The sequence below is a fragment of the Ziziphus jujuba genome, chromosome 7 (assembly GCF_031755915.1).
Source record: "Ziziphus jujuba cultivar Dongzao chromosome 7, ASM3175591v1".
Classification (NCBI taxonomy): domain Eukaryota; kingdom Viridiplantae; phylum Streptophyta; class Magnoliopsida; order Rosales; family Rhamnaceae; genus Ziziphus; species Ziziphus jujuba.
In genome coordinates this window covers 6,293,438-6,302,886 of record NC_083385.1, presented here as the reverse complement: position 1 = coordinate 6,302,886, position 9,449 = coordinate 6,293,438, and positions in this window count along the sequence as shown.

Sequence of the window (9,449 nt, the reverse complement as noted above, 5' to 3'; positions counted from 1 at the left end):
TTTATTTATTATTGTTTTCTTTCTTATTTAGTTGATATATTAAAGTGTGAATTGAGTTCTAAAGCCAATTTAGAACCTATGTAGATATTTTCAAAATTTTTACAGAAATTTACAAAAAAAAAATTTATAAAAATTTTGAAAATTTTGATGGAAATTATGAATTTTTTAATCAAATTGTAAAAGATTTTATATGAATATTATAAAGAAAATTTTCATAAAAATTATGGAAAAATATAAAACATTTCAGTGGATATTATGAAAATTATATTTATTTTTTTTAAAAAACTATATTTCTTTTGATATGTTTAAAAAATAGAAATTTTACGAAAATTTTTGATATTTTAAAATATAATATGATGAATTTGATAATTATATTATTATTTATATGTATGTATTTCTAACCAAGGGGAAGCTGACATAGACAATAATGACTAGGCATCTTCTATATTTCTCTTTCTTTTTTCTTTTTCATTTTTTTTAATTATATACGTTTAGAACTAAATTTCATTTTGATGTGTTGGAAAAATAAAAATATCACGAAAATTTTAATATTTTAAACAATGATTATAATGAATTTGATAATCTATTATTATTTATATGTATGTAGGCAGCTATCGCCTCCTAAACAATGGGAAGCTTATATAGGCAATAATGGCTAGGCATCCGCAGCTCGAGGAAGCAGTTCGATTGTTGCTGCAGGAACCATTTATTCCATATTCAAAAATGTGTTTATAGCCTATTTATGTAACACAAAGGGGAAAAAAATGTGAAAAAAAGTTGAAAATAGGATGTATATTTATAAATCATTTGAAATTTTAAAGGTATAAGAAATTGGTGGTGGTACAAATCAATGCCATGATTTAACTAATAATAACGTTATCTTATTTCACCCACGTTGATGCATGTGATGTTATATTGTTTGTGCCAAGATGATATAAATAATGCAATGGAAACTTCTTTCAAAGATAAAATTGCTATGCGAGAAATAACTCAATAAGACAATCTGCACGTTTCATTTCCGATGACACCAGAGAGAGAAAAGAAAAAGGAAAAGACCTTTAAACTTGTAGTCCACGCTCCAAAGAGAGTGGAGCATATACACAGTTCAAAACTTAGGCATGGAATTTTTCTATCATAAAAAAATAAAAAAGAAAGTTAGGCATGGAATATTTCGGCAAAGTTGGCATCACATGGCACAGGGTTTATGCTGGATCGTCACATGCATGTCTCAATTGTTGTACTGTCATTATTTTTTTTTTTTTTTGGGGACAATTGTACAGATGCCTCCTAAATTATATAGTATTTGATATTTTAATCTCTGAATTTTTTTATTTTTTTGGCCTTAATTCTTAAACTCAGATTTCTTTTGTAGACATAGTCTTTAAACTTTTTTTTTTTTGGGGGTCCATTTCCTGACCATTCTGAACGATGCATGTCAAGAAAAAAAAAAATTAAGGGTTTACGTAGTCTTTTCACTCTTTTAAATAAAATTTAAAGGCTAAAATGTTAAATTTGATATAATTTAAAAAGTATTTAAAAAAGTTATATTAAACGGACACTAAAACTTGGATTTTTTTTTTTTTTTTAAAAAACAGCTTAAAACTTATTAGCTGCAGCTAAACACTTTGTATTTTTTGCAAAAAAGAGCTTTTGGCTCTAAATAGAGCTTTTTGATAAAAAATAAAAAATAAAAAATAAAAACTATACCAAACATATATAGTATAGTCCACGTGTATGAAGCACTTAAGACATATAAAACCGTTCGTAGGACAAGCCAAGAACTTAATTAATGGACCATTAGATGTTTGGTAATAAATATAATAACTGTAATAAATGTAATAAATGTTTGGTAATAAATGTAATAAATGTGCCTTACTTACTTGTGGATCCCATAACTCGACATGAGTAAAATGCACCTTGTATCGGTCCCATCAAAATTGTTTCTAGATTGTTCCGAAGAAAACCATCGAATTTGATTACCAAGAAAAAGGATCTTAGTTTCAAAAAATTTTATCTATATTTCCATGTGTTTTCAACTTAACTTATGTCGCAAATTTTATCAATATTCAATTAGCCTAATATGTATATATAATATTATATATAATATATTATATACACATACGTGCATTCCTAAACCCTAAACAAATAATAATAACAATAATAAGAAGAATAATAATATGTAATGAAAAAAAAAATTGTTCACCCATTAAAACCATTTTGACATTATTTATTTCTGATTTATCATCAAAGTTTGGGACCTTCCAGAGTTTTAGAACTCTAACTTTGAACGTGTATTGTTTTTTTTTAGCATTTGTCTGGTTGATAAAATTGATCTGCCCAGTGATATTTGAAAATTTATTTAAAAATTTTACTGTTAATAAATATATTTAATTTTTTTTTTTTTTTGTAGACATAGTCTTTAAACTTTTTTTTTTTTGGGCCCATTTCCTGACCATTTTGAACGATGCATGTCAAGAAAAAAAAAAAAGGGGTTACGTAGTCTTTTCACTCTTTTAAATAAAATTTAAAAGCTAAAATGTTAAATTTGATATAATTTATAAGGTTTTTTAAAAAGTTATATTAAACGGACACTAAAATTTGAATTTTTTTTTTTAAAAAAAAAGAAAAACAGCTTAAAACTTATTAGCTGCAGCTAAACACTTTCTATTTTTTGGAAAAAGAGCTTTTGGTTGTAAATAGAGCTTTTTGATTAAAAAAAAAAAAAGAAAACTATACCAAACATATATAGTATAGTCCACGTGTATGAAGCACTTAAGACATACAAAACCGTTTGTAGGATGAGCCAAGAACTTAATTAATGGACCATTAGATGTTTGGTAATAAATGTAATAAATGTGAGAAATGTAATAAATGTTTGGTAATAAATGTAATCAATGTAATAAATGTGCCTTACTTACTTGTGGATCCCATAACTAGACATGAGTAAAATGCACCTTGCATCGGTCCCATCAAAATTGTTTCTAGATTGTTCGGAAGAAAACCATCGAATTTGATTACCAAGAAAAAGGATCTTAGTTTCAAAATTTTATCTATATTTCCATGTGTTTTCAACTTAACTTATGTTGCAAATTTTATCAATATTCAATTAGGCTAATATGTATATATAATATTATATATAATATATTATATACACATACGGTGCATTCCTAAACCCTAAACAAATAATAATAATAAGAATAAGAATAATAATATGTAATGAAAAAAAAAATTGTTCACCCATTAAAACCATTTTGACATGATTTATTTCTGATTTATCATCAAAGTTTGGGACCTTCAAGAGTTTTAGAACTCTAACTTTGAACGTGTATTGCATTTTTTTAGCATTTGTCTGGTTGAGAAAATTGATCTGCCCAGTGATATTTGAAAATTTATTTAAAAATTTTACTGTTAATAAATATATTTAAATCTTTTTTTTTTTTTTTTTGTAGACGTAGTCTTTAAACTTTTTTTTTTTGGGGTCCATTTCCTGACCATTTTGAAAGATACATGTCAAGAAAAAAAAAATTAAGGGGTTACATAGTCTTTTCACTCTTTTAAATAAAATTTAAAGGCTAAAATGTTAAATTTGATATAATTTAAAAGGTATTTAAAAAAGTTATATTAAACGGACACTAAAACTTGGAATTTTTTTTTTTTTTAAAAAACAGCTTAAAACTTATTAGCTGCAGCTAAACACTTTGTATTTTTTGCAAAAAGAGCTTTTGGCTCTAAATAGAGCTTTTTGATAAAAAATAAAAAATAAAAAATAAAAACTATACCAAACATATATAGTATAGTCCACGTGTATGAAGCACTTAAGACATAGAAAACCATTCGTAGGACAAGGCAAGAACTTAATTAATGGACCATTAGATGTTTGGTAATAAATGTAATAACTGTGAGAAATGTAATAAATGTTTGGTAATAAATGTAATAAATGTGCCTTACTTACTTGTGGATCCCATAACTAGACATGAGTAAAATGCACCTTGTATCGGTCCCATCAAAATTGTTTCTAGATTGTTGGGAAGAAAACCATCGAATTTGATTACCAAGAACAGTGAAATGCCACGTGTCAGCTTCTGATTGGTCCACGTGGCATGAACAGTGTCACACAGGGGTTTTTATTTGATAAAATTCTCGGGGAAGAGAGAGAAAGAGAGAGAGAGAGTCCGCCGGCCGCCGGAAATTTTCAACTTTTCCCGCCGATCTACTGTACATGCGCCGGCCAGCAAGGTTGCCCTCCCCATTTCTGGAAAAACCTCCAAGTTTCACGGCGAACGGTCGCCGGACGAGCCCGGATCGGACGTCCGAAGATCGGCGGCGACTTTTTTTCCCTCCACCGCCGGCCATCGCAAATCGACCCACTTCCGGCCACACGCGCCGTACACCCTTGATCCTCTCCTCAAGTCCAGCCGACCCACCAAAAATCACGGCCATCGGACCACCGACGCGCCGGGATCGGAGCATTTTCCGGCGAGGGGCCAGAAATCTTCAAACGGTGATTTCTCCGCCGTCCGGCCTCCGTTTTGCTCACCGCCGATCCCGTTGGATTGCTATCCTCATGATCTACAAGTCTGCAAAATTTCATGACCAACGGCCACCGCACGCGCCGCCGCCGGCGATGGTTGCCGGTGACCGCGGCGACTCGCCGGAAAGTACTGTTCCGGCGAGTACCCAGTTTTCCGGCCGGCTCCAGTCAACTGTGTTCGACCTCCTGAACCTGAATCCGGCTTCCGTTTCTGCCAATTCGCGACGGTTTGGGAGAATTGCGGAGCCGAAACTCGAAAAGCTTTGCGGCGAGATTCCGACCCCGTCGAGTCCAATCACCGAAAAGTAAGACCGAATCCGTGATCCTCATCATGCGAGCTTCGATTCGGTATATAACTCGTAACCCTTTAGATATCGCTTGGTGTTCGCTCCCCGGGTACCTATTTGGGAATTACCCGAATAAAATATTAATATTTTTGGTTGGTGCACTGTGGTTGTTTAGGTGTGCGTACGAGTGGCGGAGTTGATCCCGAGGAGGATCTTAGTTGATTTGCGTGCTCAATGTGAGTGACCCACCTTCAAAAATTATTTTGGGCAATTAATTATATTTAATTGGTATTTAATTTGGTATTTAAATTATGCTCATGTGGTGTGATTTATTTATGAATTATATTGTGGTTTAATTTATTATGCATGAGCAAGGTGTATTTTGGTAGTATTTGTACGTGGTTTTAAATTTGATTTTCCGGGCATAATTGGGTTAAATATTTTACGAAAATATTGGTTTGAATTTTATAAATTATGCCCGCTGTATTTTTATGGTTGCATCTCGTACTTCGAGAAAATTGTGGTTTGTTGATTATCGTTGTTTCGTACCGGGTTGTTGAATAAAAATATGTGGGATGGTGTTTTGTGAAAATTTGGTATACTTCCCACGGTGGTTTTTGGAAAAACGGTACGGTTGGTTATTAATGTTTATTTTTAGACGCACTCATACAGTATTGGTGTTCTGGTGTATGGTGTTTGGACATGTGGTAGTGCGCGGTTATTATGTGGTTTAGCACACGGTTATTACTTCACCCGTGAGTTGCCATTGGACCGTGGGCAGGCAAGTTGTTATTGGCCACAGCCGCCCCCCTCCTTGGCCGGGTTGATGATTTTAGCAGCGGTACTGTCGGGACGCCAAAGTGACCGTTGCAGGTTTCTCTCTTTAACCCCCCCCCCCCCGGCCAGTCGGTGCTCGGGACGCTGGGTATCAGAGGGCATCACCGGTATATGGTATGGTGCGTCGGTGTAAATTGCAAATAATGGTTTAAACCCCAAAGGTGTTCAAAATTATTTACTATAATTTATTATAATTTTTATTATATACTGGGGTATGTTTTTATTTATTTATTGTGTATCAAATGGTTTAATCCCTTGGTTTTTGGGAGGTATGTACATTGGGTTTTGCGAAAAGGTTTTAAAAAGGGAACATTTCAAACGGAGCGATTGGTGAGAGTTTTGAGGGAAATTATTATTTTCCAACCGTTATTATTATTTATTTATTAATTGTTGGTATTTGTTCTATTCCTTAATTGCTATTATTATTACTTTATTTATGATAAAGGTGTTCGGCAGTTAGGGTCACTCACGGAGATGATTAGCATCTCACACTCTTAAATTCCGTTCCCTTAGGTGCAAGTGGTGGTAGACGTTCTTCCGGAGCGAACCAAGTTTTTCCGCTGCTGTTGTGTTTCGAGAAGTACTTCTGTACTCTTTTATTTCAGTGTATTATTTCTTTCAGCCTTGTTGTATTTCTGTTGTTTAGCATTTCTTAAAGCCCTGTATACTATTGGGATACTTCTGTTTTATTTATGCACTGGACTGTTGTTGTTTTTTAGAAGTGTTGAAAATTGTGGAACAATTTGTAGTTCTGTGGGAGGAATAAGGGGGTGATTATAGAAGTGTGTTTTCAGTGCAGGTAGTTTGTGGTAAGTAAATCCCTTAGGAGAGGCTCTGCTGGATTTTCCGTTGGAGGGTTCGGTAGGGTTTCCCTAGGATCAGGGCTTGTCTAGGGTTCCGGGGAAGGAATTCTGGACGGGTCCTGACAACTTATGTTGCAAATTTTATCAATATTCAATTAGGCTAATATGTATATATAATATTATATATAATATATTATATACACATACGGTGCATTCCTAAACCCTAAACAAATAATAATAATAATAAGAAGAATAATAATATGTAATGAAAAAATAAATTGTTCACCCATTAAAACCATTTTGACATTATTTATTTCTGATTTATCATCAAAGTTTGGGACCTTCCAGAGTTTTAGAACTCTAACTTTGAACGTGTATTGTATTTTTTTAGCATTTGTCTGGTTGATAAAATTGATCTGCCCACTGATATTTGAAAATTTATTTAAAAATTTTACTGTTAATAAATATATATATATATATATATATATATATATATATATATTTTTGTAGACATAGTCTTTAAACTTTTTTTTTTGGGGGGGGCCCATTTCCTGACCATTTTGAACGATGCATGTCAAGAAAAAAAAATTAAGGGGTTACGTAGTCTTTTCACTCTTTTAAATAAAATTTAAAAGCTAAAATGTTAAATTTGATATAATTTATAAGGTTTTTTAAAAAGTTATATTAAACGGACACTAAAATTTGAATTTTTTTTTTTTTAAAAAAAGAAAAACAGCTTAAAACTTATTAGCTGCAGCTAAACACTTTCTATTTTTTGGAAAAAGAGCTTTTGGTTGTAAATAGAGCTTTTTGATTAAAAAAAAAGAAAAGAAAACTATACCAAACATATATAGTATAGTCCACGTGTATGAAGCACTTAAGACATACAAAACCGTTTGTAGGATGAGCCAAGAACTTAATTAATGGACCATTAGATGTTTGGTAATAAATGTAATAAATGTGAGAAATGTAATAAATGTTTGGTAATAAATGTAATCAATGTAATAAATGTGCCTTACTTACTTGTGGATCCCATAACTAGACATGAGTAAAATGCACCTTGTATCGGTCCCATCAAAATTGTTTCTAGATTGTTCGGAAGAAAACCATCGAATTTGATTACCAAGAAAAAGGATCTTAGTTTCAAAATTTTATCTATATTTCCATGTGTTTTCAACTTAACTTATGTTGCAAATTTTATCAATATTCAATTAGGCTAATATGTATATATAATATTATATATAATATATTATATACACATACGGTGCATTCCTAAACCCTAAACAAATAATAATAATAAGAATAAGAATAATAATATGTAATGAAAAAAAAATTGTTCACCCATTAAAACCATTTTGACATGATTTATTTCTGATTTATCATCAAAGTTTGGGACCTTCAAGAGTTTTAGAACTCTAACTTTGAACGTGTATTGCATTTTTTTAGCATTTGTCTGGTTGAGAAAATTGATCTGCCCAGTGATATTTGAAAATTTATTTAAAAATTTTACTGTTAATAAATATATTTAAATCTTTTTTTTTTTTTGTAGACGTAGTCTTTAAACCTTTTTTTTGGGGGGTCCATTTCCTGACCATTTTGAAAGATGCATGTCAAGAAAAAAAAAATTAAGGGGTTACATAGTCTTTTCACTCTTTTAAATAAAATTTAAAGGCTAAAATGTTAAATTTGATATAATTTAAAAGGTATTTAAAAAATTTATATTAAAAGGACACTAAAATTTGGATTTTGTTTTTTGGTAAAAATAGCTTAAAACTTATTAGCAGCAGCTAAACACTTTGTATTTTTTGCAAAAAGAGCTTTTGGCTCTAAATAAAGCTTTTGATAAAAATGAAATAAAACTATACCAAACATATATAGTATAGTCCACGTGTATGAAGCACTTAACACATATAAAACTGTTCGTAGAACGAGCCAACAATTTAATTAATGGACCATTAAATTCAAGAACCAATAAGGAAGAGAAAGTAATAAAGTTAGATGACGAAGCGATAAGGTTAGATCTAGACTTCAATGAAATAAATGTGCCTTACTTACTTGTGGATCCCATAACTAGACATGAGTAAAATGCACCTTGTATCGATCCCATCAAAATTGTTTCTAGATTGTTGGAGGAAAACCGTCGAATTTGATTACCAAGAAAAAGAATCTTAGTTTCAAAATTTTATCTATATTTCCATGTGTTTTCAACTTAATTTGTGTTGCAAATTTTATCAATATTCAATTAGGCTTGGGGTCACGACCCTAATAATTTGTCTTTTACTAAATTATTTTTCATTTTACAAAAAAAAAAAATGTAATATTTTTTAAAATTGATAAATTTAGAAAAAAATTTTGCTGTGAAATTGATTTTTAGGAATTAATTATTGAAACTAATTTTGAAAATTCAGGTTCCTTGGTATGTGGCAATTCCCAGACAAGATTCTTTTTTGGTAACAAAAGTTATGAGCTCTGAAAAAGAAAAAAAAAATGTCGCATTCACATGAGTCTGACTCGAAATAATCGGAGACTGAGACATGCACCTATGTTAGGAGAAATGAACTGATGGACAATCACTCGTTGACACAGTGTCATGTATTGCTAAAAAGAGGTTTAATGGTCGAACCTGATTCATCTTACGCATGTCGTCCATGTGAACGTGGAGGGGGGACAAATAATTGACGTGTAATAAAGGACATGTCATTTGCATTCTTGCGTCGTATTGCTTTTTTTCTTTGTATTTTCTTTTGTAATTATTATAATGAAAATACTCCAACTTAAAATAATTGTACGAAAGAAAAAAAGAAAAAGTAATTTTGCGGCCTATAGCTTTTTTTTTTGCCTCCATATTACTGAAAATATAATTAACGCAATGAAAGATAAATTAATTAACATTTGGGTCTTTTATTAATTCCATCTAAACGCATGCATTCCAAATCTATCAAAATGTTTATAAAATTTATTTATTAAATAATAATATGATAAATGTCAGGA